At 47.8% G+C, this 23,650-nt stretch overlaps 1 long non-coding RNA gene across 1 annotated transcript in view; it reads right to left on the bottom strand.

Moving 5' to 3' along the window:
- Window positions 1-7,001: 7,001 nt before the first annotated feature.
- The window catches only part of LOC141059137 (uncharacterized), an 83,413-nt gene continuing 66,764 nt past the window's right edge, over window positions 7,002-23,650 (bottom strand). The window contains exon 2 of the long non-coding RNA XR_012222390.1: window positions 7,002-8,918. This is a non-coding gene — a long non-coding RNA (uncharacterized lncRNA). The remainder of the gene's footprint in view (window positions 8,919-23,650) is intronic.

Here is a 23,650-nt window from a genome sequence, read left to right as displayed (position 1 = left end):
TACGCTCCCACTCTCCCTCCCGTGTATATATGGCTCCGCTCCCACTCTCCCTCCCTTGTATATATGGCTCCGCTCCCACCCTCCCTCCCCTGTATATATGGCTCCACTCCCACTGTCCCTCCCTTGTATATATGGCTCCGCTTCCACTCTCCCTCCCCTGTATATATGGCTCCACTCCCACTCTCCCTCCCATGTATATATGGCTCCACTCCCACTCTCCCTCCCTTATATATATGGCTCCGATCCCACTCTCCCTCCCTTGTATATATGGCTACGCTCCCACTCTCCCTCCCGTATATATATGGCTCCGCTCCCACTCTCCCTCCCTTGTATATATGGCTCCGCTCCCACCCTCCCTCCCCTGTATATATGGCTCCGCTCCCACTCTCCCTCCCTTGTATATATGGCTCCGCTTCCACTCTCCCTCCCCTGTATATATGGCTCCACTCCCACTCTCCCTCCCGTGTATATATGGCTCTGCTCCCACTCTCCCTCCCTTATACAGTATATATGGCTCCGCTCCCACTCTCCCTCCCTTGTATATATGGCTACGCTCCCACTCTCCCTCCCGTGTATATATGGCTCCGCTCCCACTCTCCCTCCCTTGTATATATGGCTCCGCTCCCACCTTCCCCTGTATATATGGCTCCGCTCCCACTCTCCCTCCCCTGTATATATGGCTACGCTCCCACTCTCCCTCCCGTGTATATATGGCTCCGCTCCCACTCTCCCTCCCTTGTATATATGGCTCCGCTCCCACCCTCCCTCCCCTGTATATATGGCTCCGCTCCCACTCTCTCTCCCTTGTATATACGGCTCCGCTCCCACTCTCCCTCCCGTGTATATATGGCTCCGCTCCCACTCTCCCTCCCTTGTATATATGGCTCCGCTTCCACTCTCCCTTCCCTGTCTATATGGCTCCGCTCCCATTCTCCCTCCCTTGTATATATGGCTCCGCTCCCACTCTCCCTCCCTTATATATATGGCTCCGCTCCCACTCTCCCTCCCTTGTATATATGGCTATGCTCCCACTCTCCCTCCCGTGTATATATGGCTCCGCTCCCACTCTCTCTCCCTTATATATATGGCTCCGCTCCCACTCTCTCCCTTATATATATGGCTCCGCTCGGCTCCCCCATCCTACCCCATCATACTTACCCTCACATCGCTGACCTTCCTTCCGCTGAACTTCCCTCCCTGCATCTCGCAGCACTTCAGCTCCTGTGCGGAGCGGTCACGTGCTACCGCTCATTAAGGTCTATGAATATGGACGCCACGCCTATGGGAGATGAGTGGCGTCTATATTCATGACCTTAAATGAGCGGTACACTTGACCGCTCAGCGCTGGATGAAGCCGCCGCGCCGACAGGGACCGCTAGGTGAGTATCAGCTGCTGCACCGCTGCCAGCTCCCCTTGTGTCCGCGGACCGGCAAGGGCACTGCAACGGCCCGGTGCTGGGCCGCGGACCGGTGGTTGGGGACCCCTGACTTAAGCTATCTATAATAGTAAAGGGGAGGCCTTTTCTGAAGGCAATGCTCACTCCTTTTGACGCTGTGGAGGCGCAACTGTTATACCATATAGGAAACTGAGAGAAAAACATATTGGGACTCTACCAAGATTGAAATGGGTTTCTTGGATGAAAGCCACTTGTGTTTTTTGTTTTTTCAGGAGTGTGAGTATTTGGCTGCGCTTAGCTGGGGAATTGATACCTTTGACATTATAAGTTGCCACAGTGATCGAGCCCGAACCCTTCCGACTAGTCATTTAAAGTATCACCAAGAGAGTTCTCCGTCACAGCAAGATGCCTGAAATGATAACAGATACAGAAAAAAACATCATTTAACAAATTTTTTACATTAACATTCTCGCCCATCACGGGGGAGGTAAAAAGCACGCAAACATGAGCGGGAGAGTCCAAGTGGTGACCTTGGATTAATCAAATAAAAACGTTGCAAGAAAATTATCAAACATGTCTATAGTATAGAAACTATAAAAGGGTAATGATACATTCATATAATCATATATCAGAGATCAAAGATCCCTCGACTGAGGGTTCCTGTGTCTCTAAAAGACCTCCCTTCCGGTTGCATAAAGACATATAATATTCTGCTCAACACTGTCTAAGTCAGCCATACTCTAAAAGAATCTGAGGAAGGAAGGAATGTATGTAAGAGAATAATGTCCAACCAGAAATGTTAGAGGCCTAGACGACCAAATACTAAGATTTGTATTTGACTCAAAAAGCAACACGACCAGGCCTAGCGTTTCCTGGGATCAGACTTTTTTGGTTTAGGTGACATTTGTTTTTTCTTGAGAGACCACTCTTGTGGTCTTGTCAGTCTGGGCAAGGACCAACCCGTGTCAACGGGCATCCAAGAAGGGGGATCAATACCCATCTTTTCCCAGGCTGTCTCTAAATCTGTCGGGGATCGTATTATGATTTGGCGATTGTCTACATTGATCGCTAGCGCAAACGGATATAGCCATCTGTAGATCAAACCTTTTGTTCTGAGCTCAGTTAAGAGAGGATTGAGGATACGTCTTTTAGCCAAAGTTGAGGGAGTTATGTCCTGGAAAAGCTGAACTTGTGAGTCGTCATAAAGAATCTTGTCCTGTTCTTTTGCGCTTGCAAGGATGGCTGGGGTGTCCACAAAGCTGAGAATCCCGCAAATAATGTCTCTTGGTGGATCGTTTAGTTTCGGCCTGGGTTTTAAAGCTCGATGCACTCTCTCGATAACTATTGAGTCTGCTCTTTCTTGACCTAGCAGGTTGGCAAAAATTTCTTTAGAGACTTTAGCCAGTGTTTCCTTCGCAAAGGATTCTGGGATGCCTCTCAATCGGATGCTTTTTCTCCGACTTCGATTTTCTTGGTCTTCCGCTGCCAGCAGTGTCGTGTTCAGTTGTTGTTGTTGCTGAATAACTTAATCCCTGAGACATGATATCGCATCCACTAGTTCCACACTGGAGGATTCCAAAACCTCCACTCTTTGACCTAGTTGTTGAAGGTCTGAGCGTAGACCTGACAATTCCTCCATAATGGGTTTCATGCTTTGGGCCAGTAATTTTTTCATAAATGATCTGGAGATTGGTGTAGGGTCAGGCTGACCTGAATCGCACTCCGAGTCAGCACCACTAGTGTTTGACCCATCCAAATTATCTGATGAAACAGGTCTCTTAATGGACTTTTTGAGGTGGCCTGGTGTAGCTCCTGCCATCTTCTTTAAATATTTATCAAGGTCTCCCGGCGTTTTATGCATTTGTTCCTCAACTAAGTATTTACCTGCTTGTTTTCCACGCTCTTTACCTATTTTAACCATAATTGAGCTTAGGTCACCACTTGAACATGTAGGAGAGAAAAAAGAGTTAAGTATTGACTTTGGATGATGAACTGCCCGCCTTCGCTGTCTCCCCAAGCGATGTGAGGAAACAGTTTAGTAAACTAGAACAAAAAATCACACAAGCGCTTACCAGCAAAAAAGAAAACTGTCCTCTGCTGCTGAGGTCAAATAGGGGTCGGTGTCAGCCCAAACTACATAAAATAGCGAAAATAAACAGATTGACCTGCGCTATAGGACTAAAGAAAATAAGCAATGATAAAAACCAAATAGAAAACAACCCGCTCTAAAACATACATGGATAAAATAATGGCATGTACAGTATATATAACAAATAACTCACCAATAAAAGGCAGACCAAGCTGTCATTTGCATTGTTAAGGAGCAAGGCTCACTTAACCCCTTGGAGTAAGACCTCTGCCGTGCATTTTCTTACCTCTATCAAAGAGCAGCAGTCACAGCCACCAATTTGCATCACATCTATTGGTCTGCCTTTTATTGGTGAGTGATTTGTTATATATACTGTACATGCCATTATTTTATCCATGTATGTTTTAGAGCGGGTTGTTTTCTATTTGGTTTTTATCATTGCTTATTTTCTTTAGTCCTATAGCGCAGGTCAATCTGTTTATTTTCGCTAGTTTAGTAAACTAGCCATTGGCAGTCCATGTGTCCTAAAAGTGTGTGCAAACCAACTGTGTAATGTCTTTCAGCTCCTGTTTAACAGGAGCCTACAATCTCAGAGAATACCACAGCTGTGGAAGACCACCTGCCTGGTGCCGGTTCCCAAGATCACCTTTCCAACTTCCCTACACGACTATCGTCCAGTGGCCTTAACATCGCATGCTATGAAGTCGTTGGAGAGAATAGTATTTGACTACTTGTGCCCGAGGGTGAGGGCCTACATTGACCCCCTGCAGTTTGCATACCAGCAGAGATTGGGGGTGGATGATGCTGTAGTGTCTCTGCTACATACAGTACATTCATTCTTGGACAATGATGGAACTGCAATACGCGCCATGTTCTTTGACTTCTCTAGCGCCTTCAATACCTTACAGCCGCTCTTATTACGAAACTAGATGGTGGCCCGATTCTATCGCATTGGGTATTCTAGAGTCTCTGTTAAAATAAAAAATAATGATATACTCACCTTCCAACGGCCCCCGGACTCTGTCCCTCCTCTCACCACGCGCCCGGCATCTTCGGGTCCCAGTAATGCTTTGCGTGAAACACTGATGACATTGTGCTCTCGCGAGAGTGATGTCATCTCCGGCCCTTCTTGCTAAGCATTACCGGGACCGGTAATTGGTAGAATCGGGCCACCATCTAGTGTATTATAATCCTGTTACACTTGGAGCTGCTGTCACTGTTCTGCTGTTACCTAATGTATTGTACTCCATTTACACCCAGAGCTGCTGTCACTGTTCTGCTGTTATCTAATGTATTGTACTCCAGTTAATCCCAGAGCTGCAGTCACTGTTCTGCTTTTACCTAATGTATTGTAGTCCAGTTACACCCAGAGCTGCAGTCACTGTTCTGCTCCTACCTAATGTATTATACTCCTGTTACAGCCAGAGCTGCAGTCACTGTTCAGATCTTACCTAATGTATTGTACTCCAGTTACACCCAGAGCTGCTGTCTCTTTTCTGCTGTTACCTAATGTATTGTACTCCAGTTACACCCAGAGCTGCTGTCACTGTTCTGCTGTTACCTAATGTACTCGTTACACCCAGAGCTGCAGTCACTGCTCTGCTGTTATCTAATGTAGTGTACTTCAGTTACACCCAGAGCTGCAGAAGAGGTTCTGCTCTTACCTAATGTATTGTACTCCAGTTATACCCAGAGCTGCAGTCACTCTTCTGCTCTTACCTAATGTATTGTACTCCAGTTATACCCAGAGCTGCAGTCACTGTTCTGCTGTTACCTAATGTAATGTACTCCAGTTGCACCCAGAGCTGCTGTCACTGTTCTGCTGTTACCTAATGTATTGTGCTCCAGTTACACCCAGAGCTGCAGAAAAGGTTCGGCTCTTACCTAATGTATTGTACTCCAGTTACACCCAGAGCTGCAGTCACTGTTCTGCTCTTACCTAATGTAATGTACTCCAGTTACACCCAGAGCTGCAGTCATTGTTCTGCTGTTACCTAAGGTATGGTACTCCAGTTACACCCAAAGCTGCAGTCACTGTTCTGCTGTTACCTAATGTATTATACTCCAATTACATCCAGAGCTGCAGTCACTGTTCTGCTCTTACCTAATGTACTCCTGTTACACCCATAATATTAAAAAATAAAAAAAGGTTATACTCATCTCCAATCTTCTTTCCACGCGCCCGACCTTGCGTAATGAGTGATGCAGCAGTGATGCCTTTAACGGCTGTAATGTGCCTGTACAATAAGCAATGCGGCCGTGTTGCCGCGACGACTAAGCAACTGTCACTGATTGGTCGCGGCAGTTAGGCCGGATTTCCATTACAGACAGACAGAAAGACAGACAGACAGAATTAGACAATTATATAGTAGATAAGTTGACTGATATGGCAATGGATGAGGGGATGGTGAACTGGATAAGTGACTACCTGATGGACAGGCCGCAGTGTAAGGATGGAGGAGGTGGTATCTGGCAGTGCATGGAGCAGTGTGGGAGCCCCTCAGGGTACAGTGCTGTCGCCCTTCCTCTTCACATTGTATACAGCTGACTTTCAGTATAAATCCGATTTCTGTCACCTCCAAAAATTCTCAGATGACTCAGTGATTGTAGGGGGCATTGTGGGGGACCGGGGTGAGGAGGAATATAGAAGGGTGGTTTCTGACTTTGTAGATTGCTGCCAGACTAACTGTCTAGAACTAAATGTAAAGAAAACCAATGAGATGGTGGTGAGTTATAGAAGGAAAAAGGATTACTCAACGATCATTATTGCTGGCCAGGAGGTGGAGATGGTTGAGAGCTACAAATATTTGGGGGTTCACCTCGACAGTATACTCGATTGGAGGTGTCATACAGAGAAGGTTCACAAGAAGGGAATGAACAGACTGTACTTTCTGCGGAAGCTCAGGTCGTTCAATGTGTGCAGTAAAATGCTGGAAATGTTCTACCAGTCTGTAGTAGCAAGCGCCATCTTTTTTGCTATCATTTGCTGGGGCAGTGGTGTGCGAGTAGCTGACGCTAATAAGCTCAACAAACTTATCAAGAAGGCAAGATGTTGGCCTCCATCTTGACTCTTTTGAGGAGGTAGTGGAAGATAGGATTCAGAAGAAGTGCAGGGCTATAATGAACAATAATACACACCCACTATACGGGCTGTTCTTGAATCAGAAGAGTGGGTCGCCCTCCCAGGGCTGTGGGGTACTCGGTACCGGGCCGGTGTCAGCGGGATGTGTCACAGCAGCGGTGACCCGGTCCGTGGCCCTGGGTGCCCAAGTAATGGGGGAATTGAAATGGTGGAATGTAGTTAATGGAATAGTTCGTGACGCCACCAGCGGTGTTCGGCAAGTGAGATGTTAAGCCGATGCTGCATGCAGATCCACTGGGACTGATGGTATGGTGCAGCCAAGATGTGAAAGCTCCCCACAGGTGAAGCTGTAGTCCCAGGGCAGTGTAGATGTGGTTGGCACGGGGATGTAGCAGTGCCGGAAGGGTAGGAAGCAGACAAAGACACAGCGGGGTTCAATTTCTGTACCTTTACTTGATAAATGCAGTCCAGGGTCCTGATTACAGATGGTACTGGAGCAGGCTAGCCTGGAAGCAGCTCAGGGATTCTCTCTCAGCAGATGTACTGTGCAGTCTCCTTCTTAGCGCTTATTTGAGTGAAGTACTCCTCGTACTGAGTTACACTGAAGTTCTTCCTACTTCTCTTATTGTCTCTTAGAACTACCTCGTATGGCAGACAGCTGTAGCCGTATTCCTCTCTTGGCTCACTCCGTGCTGTTGTGCCTCCGAGTCTTAGATGGGAGTAGGCATTTACAGCCTCCTACTCCTCTGGTATCTGTTGCAGGACCGTTAGTATCTGTACAACCGTGGAGACCAGGCTCCAGTTCATGCGCTCTCGCTGTGAGGGAGCTCTCTTTCCTCAGCTCAACCTCCAGTTCCTCTCCACACGTCTGCACATGTGGACCTCCTCACACTAACTGACCATTCCTTCCTCTTGGCCCTCAGAGAGCACTCCTCCCCTCAATTCCGGTTCAGAGTCCCAACTGCTGGCCTGGAGTGGAACTGTGTTGCATGTATAGGTTAACTGCGAGAGAGACCCTTCACTGCTTCCAAGCATGACATCACCCTCCCTGGAGGAAGGCAAAGCCACTGTGGCGGCCATACTCCTGGGGGCGCCACATAGAGCACCTTCAGCAGCCGTCTAATCCTACTAAGGTGCAAGAAGGAGAAATTCAGGAAATCATTTGTGCCTACTGCTATGGGGATGTATAACAATTCACTAAGGGTGAAAGATGGCTATGATCTAGGGTTGGTGCACTAAGGGAAATGATCAGAGACTTGTGTACCTTTGTTTGTTACGTATTGTGGTTAGTCATGTGCAAGATCTGTGTCTAGTAACTACTCTATGTAATGCTGTTCTTAATGTTTTGTTTGTAATGCTGTTGTAATACCATAATTTCCCTCGGGATCAATAAAGTGTATCGTTTCGTATCGTATCATATTCATTATATCTAGGTATGCAGCATTCTTCAGATATTAACCAGTAGGTGTCGCTGTTGTTTTCTGGTGAACAGATTATGCAGTTTCAGACAATATCAGAAAATCATAGAAAACTGTATTCCGGGTTGTTCATAAAAAATACTTGACTGTATGTTCATCCACGGCAACATGGGGCCAGATCAGAGGGGTGCGCTCAGTTCTAATGTCCTAAGATGCTCCCAGCAGCCTATATAGCGACAGGGAGATTTCAATATGGTGCTTGTTTTTTTTTTTTCTTTTTCTAAGATGGCGCCATCCGCTCAACGGCGGGAAAAGAGAAAGGAGGCCGCACAGTACCGTATGTTTTGCGAGGATGCTGGAGCCGGGTGGGCTCCAGCAGCTCCGCTCACGCCACCAGGCTCAGAGGTCTCCCAGAACACCTCCTCCATCCGGTCAGAAGCTCACCAGCGCTGTCTCCGTGGCTCCCCAGCTCTCCCTCCTCCTGCCCCGCGCGCTCCCAAATCACGGCCAGGGAGAAGAAGCGCGAGGTCCAGGCAGCGCAGGTCCAATAAACTTCCATTCGCCTCCGCCAGGTGTCGAGATCGGCCCCTCAGCAGCTCTGCCTGTCCTCTCCTCCATCACAGCAGCCAGGAAAAGACGGCGTCTCCAGGCCTCACCAGAGTAATCCAGCCCGCAGGCCTCACCAGAGTAATCCCGGCCCGCTCCCACCGGAGCAACGACCTCAGCGAGTCGGTGAGTCAGCCTCCTCTCTCCCCTCTCAGGGCTTCAGGCGAGTGGGAGCGTGGTCTTTTTGCCCAGAAAAGTCTATTTTATAGTATATTTTGTGGCCTCAGATTGGGAGCTCAAACAACACACGTCTTGCTCTGTTGCTGCCTAGGCCATGCCCCCGCAGTTTGCAATTTTCACTCAGCAACATCCACTGCTGCTTGTTTCTGGAAAACAAAGAATAATGAAGACAGGAGACATGCACAAACACAGGGATCACAATAGATGAATCACAAAAATAAATTGATTTTATTTGAACACACACCACTACAAATATTTAAAAACACTTAAAACAATCCAAACCCAGTAAGCCCATGATAAGGCATGGAGGTACCCCGCCTTTCTATAAGGATACTATCTATATCAAAGATATAGCCCTACAAAACACTATCAATAAAAACACCAAGATAGCAGCAAAAAAATTTGATCCTAAAAATTAACTTTTATTCCAATATTTAAAACCTGGATGATACCAGTATAGGGAACAGGGTACATGATATTTTTAACATACAAATTATGCAATGTATCAGGGCACTACACTCGCCCTAATAGGCCCTAGTGCGTCCCTTCCTTGCCGCGGAGGTTGGCACCCTAATATATGCGATGTGGCGCCCCCGCTCAACGTCGGTGACCCTAATAACACCCTAAAAAAACCCTAATCCACGACGAGGATACACAAAAAAACACAAACACACAGAATTCCCGAAAATAACCCCTGGTGGAGAGACCATATACTGTCTCTAGGAGTGCACCTATTCTAAAACAGAGTGGTGGGTATATATCCACCCTAATATCTCGTAGTAAAAAATGCTTATGGTTGCAGCTCAATTAGAAACTTATCTCGTAGAAAAAATGCTAAATGCTGCATAAATGACAGACTGTAGCTTTCTATAAAAAATGTTTACACATAACAGCAATGCGTAGATCAAATCCAAAAGGAGTTCATCAGGAAAAAAATATTTGCTGATCTAACATATCCAAAGGACATAATAGTCCTCAAAATACACAATAGACACAATAGTCTCTTTTATAAGCGAGGATGGCAAAGAACACCATTAAATTAATTCATGGGGTAACCCAATGACCCAATATACAAATTGCCATCCATCAGTCTGTCAGCATAAAAATTCAAAAAGATACTTATCAGCCATCAGATGATATCGAGCCCAGCCCGACGCGTTTCCCCCTCTTAGATGCTGAGGGTTCATCAGGGGCAAAAGAGCACAAGGGGTCTCATCACCCCAGCCGAATGATCAATGCAGTGTGCGGCATGTTTTCTGTCTCCCGCCGGCTCATATTTACCGCCTTCAGACTGTGACGTCACTTCCGGTACCACGCCGTGATTGTGTGTCATACTTGCAATCATTGCAGTGGGGCACGCCCCCATACCATGTGACCACAATCATCACTTCCGGTAGCGCATCATGATTACGTGCACTGCTAGTGATCAATACACTGGGGTGTAGTCCCACCACCACATCATGTGACCCTAATCGTCACTTCCGGTGACATGCCCTGATCACGTGTGTCCCTCTCGGCGCATATCAAATCCTCTCCCCACGTGACCACACAGCCGTTGCCCACACTCGAACCACAGTGGGGGAGAAAACCACAATTGTTTTACAACCCACCAAAATTAGTGGGATTAACCACGGGCGTGTATTAGAGCAAAGGGGGCTAATATATACATAAACCCTAAGGCAGCATTATTCAGGGCTAGTAGAACCTGAAGAAAATTATATATCCGGATTACACCTCATTTTAAATATGTCAGTGTGCCATAATAACGTTACTTAGTCATAAACCGCATCAATAAGACATGATGAAAAATGTTGTTATTAACCCCTACAGGAGACACCTCTATGTATCCCAGCTAATCAAATGATCCAATAATAAGATGATAGATATCCAAGAACAATCTCTTTGCTCAGAAAGAGCATGAAAAAATAGCATGGTGGATCCATCAGATACACTAACTACAAGAAACTAGTAAAATTCAAATTTTCATTGAGGCCTTTAGGGCTTTGTGATTCTAGCCAGAAAATCCAACGCGTTTCCCGTTGTAGGATCTTCTTATCCCAATCCCCCTGCCTCACTACGGGTTGAACCCTTTCAATAACACAAAATCCAATCTGTTTCTCATCACCGCCATGAACAAGATTAACATGACGTGCTAGTGGAGTCTCTCTTTTATGTCTAATGTCTCCCAAATGTTCCCCAATCCGTATCCGGAGTTCCCGCTTAGTTTTGCCCACATAATCCAACGGACAGGAGCATGTGCACAGGTAGACAACTCCTGTAGTTTTGCAGTTAGCAAATGAGTTCATTTTATACGTTCTTTTCGTGTAGGCACTACTAAACGTTTTTGATGGTACCACATGCTTGCAAAAACTACAGTGTCCACATCTAAACGTCCCAGCCTGCCTATTTTGTAGCCAAGTCCCCTCCTTCTTATGTGGTTCCAGATGACTCTTAACCACTAAATCTCTTATGGATTTTCCCTTCCTATAGGTCACTGAGGGTTTGGGAGAAATTATCCCCCTGATATCTTGATCAGTCCTGAGTATATCCCAATGTTTCCTCAGAATCTCCATTACTCTTTTTGACTGGTCATCAAAGGTACCTATTAGTCTAGTCAAATTTTCTGTATCTTTCTTCTCTCTCGGGTTTAATAGTGAAGATCTCCTAGTCTGTCTGGCCAATTTAAAGGCAGGTTGAATGACATTGGTGGGATAACCCCTATCCTTAAACCTATCACACAGGTCCCTTGACTGGGCCTGAAAATCACCCCAATCGGAGCAGTTCCTCCTCAGTCTGAGAAACTGCCCCCTGGGGATACCACGTTTCAGGGGGAGAGGATGATGACTCTCCCACCTAAGAAGACTATTTGTTGATGTGGGTTTCCGGTACAGAGATGTTGTCAAAGATCCATCTTTTGCAATTGATATGGTGGTGTCCAAGAAAGTGATACTTTCTCCACCGATCTCATACGTGAAAAACAGGCCCATCTCGTTGGTATTCAGATGATCCACAAAGGATTTAAACGATTCTCCATTACCCGTCCACAGGACGAGGATGTCGTCAATATAACGTCCCCAAAATAAAATATTCGGGGACCAGATGACATCCTCATCACTGAAGACCACAGTGTCCTCCCACCAGCCCAGGAGCAGATTTGCGTACGTAGGGGCACAAGGGCTCCCCATCGCGGTGCCCCTGAGCTGGTGGTAGTACCTGCCATCAAACAAAAAGTAATTATGGCAGACTACAAACTCCAACAACTGCAACAAAAATTTATTATGTGCACCCATATGTACCCCCCTACCTCTCAGGAAATAGTTGACCGCCTTCAGGCCCTCCACATGTCTAATGCTGCTATACAGTGCCTCAACATCGATAGATGCTAGGATGGTACCTGGGTCAACTATAATCCCCTCTATTTTATTAAGAAGATCCATAGTATCCCTGAGGTAGGAAGGGAGGGTCACCACAAATGATCTCAACATTTTGTCAAGATAAACACTGGAGTTCTGACACAAGGCATCGATCCCAGAGACAATTGGTCTCCCTTTGATAGGGTCCGTGCCCTTATGGATTTTTGGTAATGCATAAAATGTTGCAATTACTGGCCATTTTGGCAACAGAAAATCGAATTCCTTCTTAGAAATCAGCTTGGTTTCTAGAGCCATTTTCAAGATTTTTGACAATCCCAAACTAAAATCCTTAGTTGGATCCATTCTCAAAATCTCATAGGTTGCTTCATCAGATAGGATGGCAAGACACATCTCAATATATTTGTCCCTATTCAAGATAACCATATTGCCACCCTTATCTGAGGGTTTAAGTACAATCTGCTTGTTATTCATCAGCCCCTCCAATGCTTTTCTCTCACGATACGAGAGATTGGGTAGGGTCTGTTCTACTTTGGGATTTATATTCCGTATCTCATCCGAGACTAACTGTAGAAAAATATCAATACAGCCAATCTCTCCTATCGGAGGTGTTTTTTTACTTTTTAATTTCAAATCTGAAAATGGTCCAGTTCCCACTCCCCGCTGTCCCTCCTCCGCCATCTCTGTTAAAAGGAGCACATCAGGGAGTTCGTCCAATGTTATACCAAGTTGCTGACATTTAGCCTTATCACTCAAGAAAAAAATTTTTTTCCATTTCAATTTTCGTGTAAATAAATTAATATCCTTTATCCATTCAAAGGGATCAAATTTGGTGGTTGGTACAAAGGAGAGTCCTCTCCTCAGTACAACAATCTCCTCATTGGAGAGAGCATATGATGACAAATTAATTATCTGATTCTTATATTCCTCCTCTGCCCTCACCTTGTTTGGTTGGTACGTTCCTTCAATTTGTAGGGGACCAAACCTTTGGTCTCTAAAAAAGAAGAAGAGGAGGAAGACGATGATACTCCCCCAACTGTGGTGGAGGGCTGATTTAGATTCCCTACAGTAGTATTCATTGATGCTCTCTCCGATGTTCTTGTATAGTACCTGTCTGTTCCTTGCCATCTCTTAAAGCCACTTCTACGGCTATGTCCCCTGTACCTAAAATGAGTTTTCCTACTGTTGTACCCCGAATTTCCCTCAGTGTCAGATGATTCAACCTCCGAGGATGATCTATCTGTGGGACAATAACTATTATCCGTGAGAGCTGGGTATGCTCTCTTTTCCTTGAATTCAGCTATGTCTCTTAGGAACTTTTTATGTTTCCGCTCCTTCATATACAGTTGATATTTTTCAACCGCAGTTTTAAGATTCTCCTCCTTGGTAGTAAAATCAGTAACTGTCTTAAATTTCAATACACTCTCTGTCAATTCTTTTACTTTCTGAGACGTTTTTTCAAGGGTAGTTTTTTCTTCATCCAACAGAACCTGCATCAGGCGTAAGGATGAAGATGTTAATTCTTCCTCCCACTTGGTTAACAATAGCGGGGTTCTACATCGAGGAGCAGGCATCAAATGTATCCGCAATCCACGTGGGACAATTTTTTGTTTAATATAGTTCTCTAATGACTGTACCTCCCACCAAGATTTGATGTTATCCTTAAATGCCTCAAGTAAATCAGAAAACAATGCCCTAAGGGATGGACCCGTAGTAGACAGGGAATCAGTTTCAAAATCAGAAAATACCTCTTTTGCATCATTCAGCCATTTTCTTGTGTCAAATGAACCCGACAGAAATCCAGCCATGCTAGTCCAGAAAAAACCTCAAAAAATATAATGGATCAAATACTCTGAAAAAACACCAAGATAGCAGCAAAAAAATTTGATCCTAAAAATTAACTTTTATTCCAATATTTAAAACCTGGATGATACCAGTATAGGGAACAGGGTACATGATATTTTTAACATACAAATTATGCAATGTATCAGGGCACTACACTCGCCCTAATAGGCCCTAGTGCGTCCCTTCCTTGCCGCGGAGGTTGGCACCCTAATATATGCGATGTGGCGCCCCCGCTCAACGTCGGTAACCCTAATAACACCCTAAAAAACCCTAATCCACGACGAGGATACACAAAAAAACACAAACACACAGAATTCCCGAAAAAATGACCCATGGTGGAGAGACCATATACTGTCTCTAGGAGTGCACGTATTCTAAAACAGAGTGGTGGGTATATATCCACCCTAATATCTCGTAATAAAAAATGCTTATGGTTGCAGCTCAGTTAGAAACTTATCTCGTAGAAAAAATGCTAAATGCTGCATAAATGACAGACTGTAGCTTTCTATAAAAAACGTTTACACATAACAGCAATGCGTAGATCAAATCCAAAAGGAGTTCATCAGGAAAAAAATATTTGCTGATCTAACATATCCAAAGGACATAATAGTCCTCAAAATACACAATAGACACAATAGTCTCTTTTATAAGCGAGGATGGCAAAGAACACCATTAAATTAATTCATGGGGTAACCCAATGACCCAATATACAAATTGCCATCCATCAGTCTGTCAGCATAAAAATTCAAAAAGATACTTATCAGCCATCAGATGATATCGAGCCCAGCCCGACGCGTTTCCCCCTCTTAGATGCTGAGGGTTCATCAGGGGCAAAAGAGCACAAGGGGTCTCATCACCCCAGCCGAATGATCAATGCAGTGTGCGGCATGTTTTCTGTCTCCCGCCGGCTCATATTTACCGCCTTCAGACTGCGACGTCACTTCCGGTACCACGCCGTGATTGTGTGTCATACTTGCAATCATTGCAGTGGGGCGCGCCCCCATACCATGTGACCACAATCATCACTTCCGGTAGCGCATCATGATTACGCGCACTGCTAGTGATCAATACACTGGGGTGTAGTCCCACCGCCACATCATGTGACCCTAATCGTCACTTCCGGTGACATGCCCTGATCACGTGTGTCCCTCTCGGCGCATATCAAATCCTCTCCCCACGTGACCACACAGCCGTTGCCCACACTCGAACCACAGTGGGGGAGAAAACACAATAGGTCACAACCCACCAAAATTAGTGGGATTAACCACGGGCGTGTATTAGAGCAAAGGGGGCTAGTATATACATAAACCCTAAGGCAGCATTATTCAGGGCTAGTAGAACCTGAAGAAAATTATATATCCGGATTACACCTCATTTTAAATATGTCAGTGTGCCATAATAACGTTACTTAGTCATAAACCGCATCAATAAGACATGATGAAAAATGTTGTTATTAACCCCTACAGGAGACACCTCTATGTATCCCAGCTAATCAAATGATCCAATAATAAGATGATAGATATCCAAGAACAATCTCTTTGCTCAGAAAGAGCATGAAAAAATAGCATGGTGGATCCATCAGATACACTAACTACAAGAAACTAGTAAAATTCAAATTTTCATTGAGGCCTTTAGGGCTTTGTGATTCTAGCCAGAAAATCCAACGCGTTTCCCGTTGTAGGATCTTCTTATCCCAATCCCCCTGCCTCACTACGGGTTGAACCCTTTCAATAACACAAAATCCAATCTGTTTCTCATCACCGCCATGAACAAGATTAACATGACGTGCTAGTGGAGTCTCTCTTTTATGTCTAATGTCTCCCAAATGTTCCCCAATCCGTATCCGGAGTTCCCGCTTAGTTTTGCCCACATAATCCAACGGACAGGAGCATGTGCACAGGTAGACAACTCCTGTAGTTTTGCAGTTAGCAAATGAGTTCATTTTATACGTTCTTTTCGTGTAGGCACTACTAAACGTTTTTGATGGTACCACATGCTTGCAAAAACTACAGTGTCCACATCTAAACGTCCCAGCCTGCCTATTTTGTAGCCAAGTCCCCTCCTTCTTATGTGGTTCCAGATGACTCTTAACCACTAAATCTCTTATGGATTTTCCCTTCCTATAGGTCACTGAGGGTTTGGGAGAAATTATCCCCCTGATATTTTGATCAGTCCTGAGTATATCCCAATGTTTCCTCAGAATCTCCATTACTCTTTTTGACTGGTCATCAAAGGTACCTATTAGTCTAGTCAAATTTTCCGTATCTTTCTTCTCTCTCGGGTTTAATAGTGAAGATCTCCTAGTCTGTCTGCCTTTAAATTGGAAGGGACGCACTAGGGCCTATTAGGGCGAGTGTAGTGCCCTGATACATTGCATAATTTGTATGTTAAAAATATCATGTACCCTGTTCCCTATACTGGTATCATACTGGTATCATCCAGGTTTTAAATATTGGAATAAAAGTTAATTTTTAGGATCAAATTTTTTTGCTGCTATCTTGGTGTTTTTTCAGAGTATTTGATCCATTATATTTTTTGAGGTTTTTTCAAGGAAGAGAGCAGGACAAAAACTGCCCAATACATATCACCACACTGGCTTCTTCATGGGCTGAAGATTCAGTGGTGTGGGTTCAATATAAATACTGTTCATAATAAATTTCAATGAGGCACAGCTAAGTAACTGTCACGGCCCCCGTCGCGCACCCTGCCACGGCCCCCGTCGCACGCCCTGCCATGGCCCCCGTCGCGCGCCCTGATACTCACCTTCCAGTGCCGCAGCCTCTCTCCTTCCTCCGTCGTCGGCGGCTTCCTCCTCTGACCGGCTCGCGGCCTGTGACGTCACTGCGAGCCCTGCGCATGCGTCATAGGCCGCGGCCGGCTCTCCCTGCCTGTTCTTATGCTCCGGCGGTGCCCTGACCAATGGGGGCAGGTCCTCGGCTATTTCAGGCCACCCTCCCATAATGGAGGCGCCTGATCGTTGATGTGCTCTCCGCACACTAGGCTCCCGTGCCCTTGCCCTGTGCACGGCTCCAGTCCTCTTATGTCCCCGCGCTTCCTTGCAGTTCCACTCCGGTCCTGTGTGTGTTCCTGCTCTGCCCTGCCTGCTTGTGTCTTGCCTGATTCCTGCAGTCCTACTCTGGTCCTGCCTACCCGTGCCTGTTCCTGCAGTCCTACTCCGGTCCTGCCTACCCGTGCCTGATTCCTGCAGTCCTACTCCGGTCCTGTCTACCCGTGTCTTTGTCTCCTGCTGTCCTACTCCTGTCTCCTCCTGAGGCCTACGCCTTCCCTGTGCTCGTGGGACCAGGTCATCTGTCTCGTTCTAGTCCATTCCGAGACGCCCCTCTTGGTACCGGCTGCCGTGGCATTCGAACCCCTGGGCCTGCTCCTAACGGTCCCTGTATAGGGGTCGGTCCCACCAGGTTGCTTGTCCGGGGCCCCTCGGTGCCACGGTCCAGAGGGTCCACTCCTGGAAGCCAGCCTTGCCTAGCGAAACGTTAACAATAACTTACTTTGAGCCACAGTCATGCCGGATGTGCTGCTCGCGTCAGACCAGAAGCAACGTTCTGCCACTATGCGTATTGATTACCAAAGTAGCATCAGAATCGTGCACGTCCAAAAAGACCAGAGCGGGATGCAGCACAAGTTCTGGAATACATCCATTAGGTCAAAATTTTCACTACACCTGTATATAAATTCCTAAAGGTGTATAATTTTCCCAAAATAGGGTAACTTGATGGAGATTTCTGCTCTTCTATTACTTAGGGGCTCTGTATTTTCAGTCCATAAACTATTCTAGCAACGTCTGGGCTCCAGGAGGAAGGTAGCTCTCCATCCCTCCTGAGTCTTGCTTTATGGCTAAGCAATACGGTACAGCCACATATGGGGTATTTCCACATTCAGCAGAAATTGTGAGACAAATTTGGGTGCCATGTTTACCCATTTCTCAGTGTTAAATGTAAACTCTGGGGCTAAAACAACATTTTGGTGGAAAAAATGTAATTATTTTTTCTTCACTGCCCAATGGTATAAAATTGTGACACATCTGTAGTGTCAATATGATCACTGCACTCTTAGATGAATTCATTAAGAGGTGTAGTTTTTAAAATGGGGTCACTCATTGGGGCTTTTGCTATTCTGGAACCTCAGGCACTCTACCAATGTGATATGGCATCCTTAAACCAGTCCAATCTAAACTCCAATATGGTGCTTCTTCCCTTCTGAGCTTTGCACAATGCCTCAAAAGCAGTTTTCATCCACATATGGGGTACTGGTGTACTCAGGATAAATTTTACAACAAATTTTAAGGTTTATTTTCCCCTTTTAACTTGTGAAAATAAAAAATAGGGCAAAAAGAACATTTTTGTGGGAAAAATGTGATTTTTTTATTATCACGGCTTAACATAATATACTTTTGTGATGCACTTGGGTGTTGGAGGTGCTCACCAAGCATCTAGATACGTTTCCTGAGGGGTCTAGTGTTAGGGTCGGCGGAACGCACCAGATATAAATAATGGAAGGCGCGTTCGCCGCCCGGGGTCCACCGTGCGGTAGATGACAAGACCGCTGCTGGACAATGGCAGATACGCTAGAAGTGCGAAACAGCGCTCGGGTTAACGTCGCCTGAGAGCGGACTCTGTTTAGTCACAGAGACGCCAAAGTATGAACTAGACGTAAAGGCTGAACCTGTTAGCTGCACAGGTCAGCCGGCGTGTGGCGTCGCAGCTGCGAACACCAAAAACTGCTACTACTGCAGCGCGGCCGTAACTGAAGCCGCTAAGCGACGATGCCGGAGGAGCCGGGCACCGACGGACGCTAGTGTAGGTGAGGAAGGCTCAGTGGCGTGTAGCCTGCCACAATCTGGAGCTGACTAACCCAACATACTGTCACCATTCGTAATATCCGAGGGAAGGGGTTTCATAATAAGTCAGACACCAGTCCATGCATCCATCACCATACACACACAGCATAATATGCTACACTAGCGCATGGCCGAGCCGCCATGCAGGCTTTTTATAGCCATGCGCTTCCGGGACCTTCCAGTACTATAGGAAGGACCAATCAGATCCGACATAGGACCTTCACATGTGACCCCTGCTCTCCACTGAGAGGACAAGTTGCGGGCATGCCCAGTCGGACGGCGCGAGGACTTAGCCTCTAGAGCAGTTCCCTGCAAAGCAGGTTGCGTTATCATTGCTGCACCAGAGGTGGCAGCAACATCCAGGCTCACAGAACGAGTCTGCGGGGAATGCCTGGTTCGCCGAGATTGCTGAGCAGGAGTCCGAGCGGTCGGAGGAGAATGGGAGACCGCAGGATGTCTGGCTCTGGATTCCTGCTGTGCAGTGCCAGGAATCCGACGCCTAACATTACCCCCCCCCTCCTAGGGCCCCCCCCCCGCTGAGCCTCACTGCGCTCAAAGGCCGCGATCAGGAGCGGTGCGTGAATATTTTCCACCGGCTCCCAGGTCCGAGCCTCGGGCCCATGACCCTTCCAGTCCACCAAATAAAATTTTTTGCCACGGACAAACCTGCGCCCCACGATGGCGTTAACCTCAAACTCATCAGACGATAAGTCTGATGACCCGGCAGATGACTCAGAAAACCGGACCATGTGAACTGGTTTGAGGAGGAACACATGGAACACGTCCGAAATGGCCAAATGTGGAGGTAGAGCCAGGCGGTAGACCACCGAGCTAAGTCGCTCGAGGACCTTGAATGGTCCAATGTATCGCGGTGCGAACTTGGGAGACTCAACCCGCAGTTTAATGTTTCGGGTGGAGAGCCATACCATGTCGCCAGGGGAGAAGCTTGGCGCAGGCCGCCGATGCATGTCGGTGGACGCCCTCATCCTTTCTTTAGATGCCCGGATAGCATCCTGAGTGCGATCCCAAATGTCCCGGGCCTCCACTGCCCAGTCTGCCACCCTGGAGTCAGTGGAGGACACTGGCATCGGGACAGGGACACGTGGATGTTGGCCATAGTTTAGGAGAAAGGGCGTCTGACCAGTGGAATCAGCCACCGCATTGTTTAGGGCAAATTCTGCCCAAGGTAGCAAGGATGCCCAGTCATCCTGCCTGGCAGAGACAAAATGTCGTAAATAGGTGACCAAGGTCTGATTGGCTCTCTCGACCAAGCCATTCGTCTCGGGATGGTAAGCGGAGGATAGATTTAGCTCGATGCTGAGTAAACTGCAGAGCTCCCTCCAAAACCGAGACGCAAACTGGGGACCACGGTCACTCACGATTTTGTCCGGCATGCCATGTAGACGGAATACGTGTTTAATGAACAAGGTGGCCAGACCTCGAGCGGAAGGCAGGCGTGCGAGTGGCACCAGATGCACCATTTTGGAAAAATGGTCGGTGACCACCCAGATGACCGTACTGCCACCAGACTTGGGCAGGCCAACTATGAAGTCCATGCCAACCATCTCCCATGGTCTATCCGCCACTGGCAGGGGAAACAACAGCCCCGCCGGCCTCTGTCTAGAGGGTCTGTTCCAAGCACACGAAACACATGCCTGCACGTACTCCTTGACATCTCGAGCCATATGTGGCCACCAATATGACCTTGCCAGGAGTTCGGCGGTCCGTTTTTTACCAAAATGGCCACCCACTCTGGAGGCATGTGCCCAGGCGAGGACCTCCGGCCGTAGCTGAGGAGGCACCAAGGTCTTGCCCGGTGGTACCGACTCGAGCGCAACTGGAGCCACGGTCGTAAAACTCTCCGGCGGGAGAATTAACCGAGGCTCAGCTTCTCCTTCCTCCGCTGAGACCACTGAACGTGAGAGAGCATCCGCACGGACGTTCTTCTCTCCAGAGAGGTAGTGGAGGGTGAAGCGGAACCGTGAGAAGAAGAGCGACCACCTGGCCTGACGGGAATTCAGGCGTTGGGCCGTCTGTAGATAGACCAGGTTTTTATGGTCCGTATATACCAGAAAGGGAAACCGGGCTCCCTCCAGGAGATGTCTCCATTCAGAAAAAGCCAACTTCATGGCTAGCAGCTCCCTGTCGCCGATGGAGTAATTTTTCTCCGCCGGTGAGAAGGTCTTGGAATAGAAGCAGGGGTGCTTCCGACCTTGAGCATCCTTTTGATAAAGGACTGCTCCTGCACCGACGGAAGAAGCGTCTACCTCAAGGATAAACGGCTTATCCACATCGGGACGATGTAATATGGGAGCGCCAGCAAAATGTGATTTTATAGCCGAGAAGGCCTTGGAGACATGTTCTGACCAAGCATTGGGGTTAGCTCCTTTCTTGGTGAGAGCAACCAAAGGAGCCACCAGTGTGGAAAAGTGTGGTATGAACTGGCGGTAGTAATTCACGAACCCCAAAAAGCGCTGCACCGCTTTGAGGGAATGGGGTTCCTGCCAGTCCATAACCACTTGTAGTTTGGCCGGATCCATGGCCAGCCCCTGGGCCGAGATGATATAGCCCAGGAATGGCAAGGACTCCTGCTCAAACTGGCACTTCTCCAGCTTGGCAAATAACGAGTTCGCCCGCAGACGGTCAAAGACCCTGCAGACGTCTCTCCGGTGGGTGGTCAAATCTGGCGAAAAGATGAGTATGTCATCCAGATAGACCACCACCGAGGTAGAGAGCATGTCGCGGAAGACGTCGTTGACAAAATCTTGGAAGACAGCTGGGGCATTACAAAGGCCAAAGGGCATAACCAGGTATTCGTAATGGCCATCCCTGGTATTAAAAGCTGTCTTCCATTCGTCTCCTTCGCGAATGCGGATCAGGTTGTATGCACCCCGCAGATCTAGTTTAGTAAAGATCCGGGCCCCCCGCAACCTGTCAAATAACTCCGAGATCAACGGTAGGGGGTATTTGTTTTTAACCGTGATAGCATTGAGACCTCGGTAGTCGATGCAGGGGCGTAGCTCTCCGTTCTTCTTCTGTACGAAGAAGAACCCGGCACCAGCCGGTGACACCGATTTTCTGATGAAACCCCTAGCCAGGTTCTCCCGGATATACTGGGACATAGCCTCCGTCTCAGGGAGTGATAAAGGGTAAACACAGCCTCGGGGAGGCTCTGTGCCTGGCAGGAGATCAATCGGGCAATCATAGGAACGGTGCGGTGGGAGCGTCTCCGCAGACTTCTTAGAGAAGACGTCCGCGTAATGGTGGTAGGGTTTGGGGAGCGAGGAGAGATCCGCAGGCACTTCTGTGGAAGCCACCTGAACGCTGCCCCTCAGGCACCTTCCCTCACAGTCCTTGCCCCAGCCCAGTATCCTCCCTGAAGCCCAGTCAATATGCGGGGAGTGGCAACGAAGCCAGGGAACTCCGAGGAGCACCTGATCGATGCCATTGGGCATAATTAGCAGGGACAGAGTCTCCCGATGTGAGGGTGAAATAGAGAGTCCGAGTGGGGCTGTCTGATGGGTCACCTGAGATGGTAACGGTGCCCCATTTACCACCCTGATGGTCAGAGGTTGGGGGAGTATCACCAGAGGGATAGCGTGTCTCTGGGCAAAAGTCGAGGACATAAAGTTCCCCTCGGCCCCGGAATCCAGGGTGACCTCTGCCTCCCAGGAGGAGGACCCACTATCTAATGTACCCCAGAACACCGGTTTGAGTGAAAAGGGTCCCACCTTGGATTGACCACCACCTACGGCCACTGAACGTGGTCGTCTTTTCGGCCGCTGAGGGCATGTGCCAGCCGAGTGGCCCAACTGTCGGCACTGATAACAGCGCACAGAGGTTCGCATCGGACGCAACTTAGTGCCGGTGCGAGACACCTCCATAGGCTCAGAGGGGAGGTGCTCCTGTGCGGGAAATTTCAGTGGCTCAGAAAAGGTGGGAGCCAAATTAACCCTACGTTTGGATTGCGCTCGTTCCAACCCGCGCTCCGTGTAGCGGAGATCAATGCGGGTGGAAACGGCGATCAACTCTTCCAAACTGGTGGGAATCTCCCTAGTAGCTAGAGCATCTTTTACGTGCTCAGCCAGGCCTCTCCAAAACACCGGGACCAACACTTTGTCCGGCCACTCTAACTCGGAAGCCAGTGTCCGAAACTGGACAGCATGATGGCTAACCGAAAGTGACCCTTGTGTTAAAGATAACAGTTGGAGAGCCGTATCGTGGGTGACCCGTGGTCCCAAGAAGACTTGCTTCAGAGCCGCGAGGAACTGAGCAGCCCCCTGTACCACGGGATCACCACGTTCCCACAATGGCGTGGCCCACTGTAATGCCCGGCCAGACAACAGAGAGACAATAAATCCCACCTTAGCACGCTCCGTAGGGAACCGTGCAGCCAGCAACTCCAGCTGGATGGAGCACTGACTAACGAATCCCCTACAGGAGGCACTATCACCCGAAAACTTATCGGGGAGCGGGAGGCGAGACATTGTCGGCAGGGGCAAAAGTGTGGGCGCACGTGAGACAGCCTCAGCGACTGTCTGAGCAGCAGCTAGCGCAGCATTCGCAGCTGAGTTGGTGCTCTCAATAGCCGCCAACCTGCTCTCCAGCTGCCGAATGTAGCGCTGCAGCTGCTGCACGTCTGCCATTGCCAGCCAGACCCTGGCGCTAGTGTAATGTTAGGGTCGGCGGAACGCACCAGATATAAATAATGGAAGGCGCGTTCGCCGCCCGGGGTCCACCGTGCGGTAGATGACAAGACCGCTGCTGGACAATGGCAGATACGCTAGAAGTGCGAAACAGCGCT

This window comes from Dendrobates tinctorius, unplaced genomic scaffold (genome assembly GCF_039654945.1).
Source record: "Dendrobates tinctorius isolate UK_male_01 unplaced genomic scaffold, ASM3965494v1 ptg000223l, whole genome shotgun sequence".
In the NCBI taxonomy this organism is placed as follows: Eukaryota; Metazoa; Chordata; class Amphibia; order Anura; family Dendrobatidae; genus Dendrobates; species Dendrobates tinctorius.
Note: the sequence above shows the minus strand (reverse complement) of the source record. Positions and strands in the feature narration are given on the sequence as shown.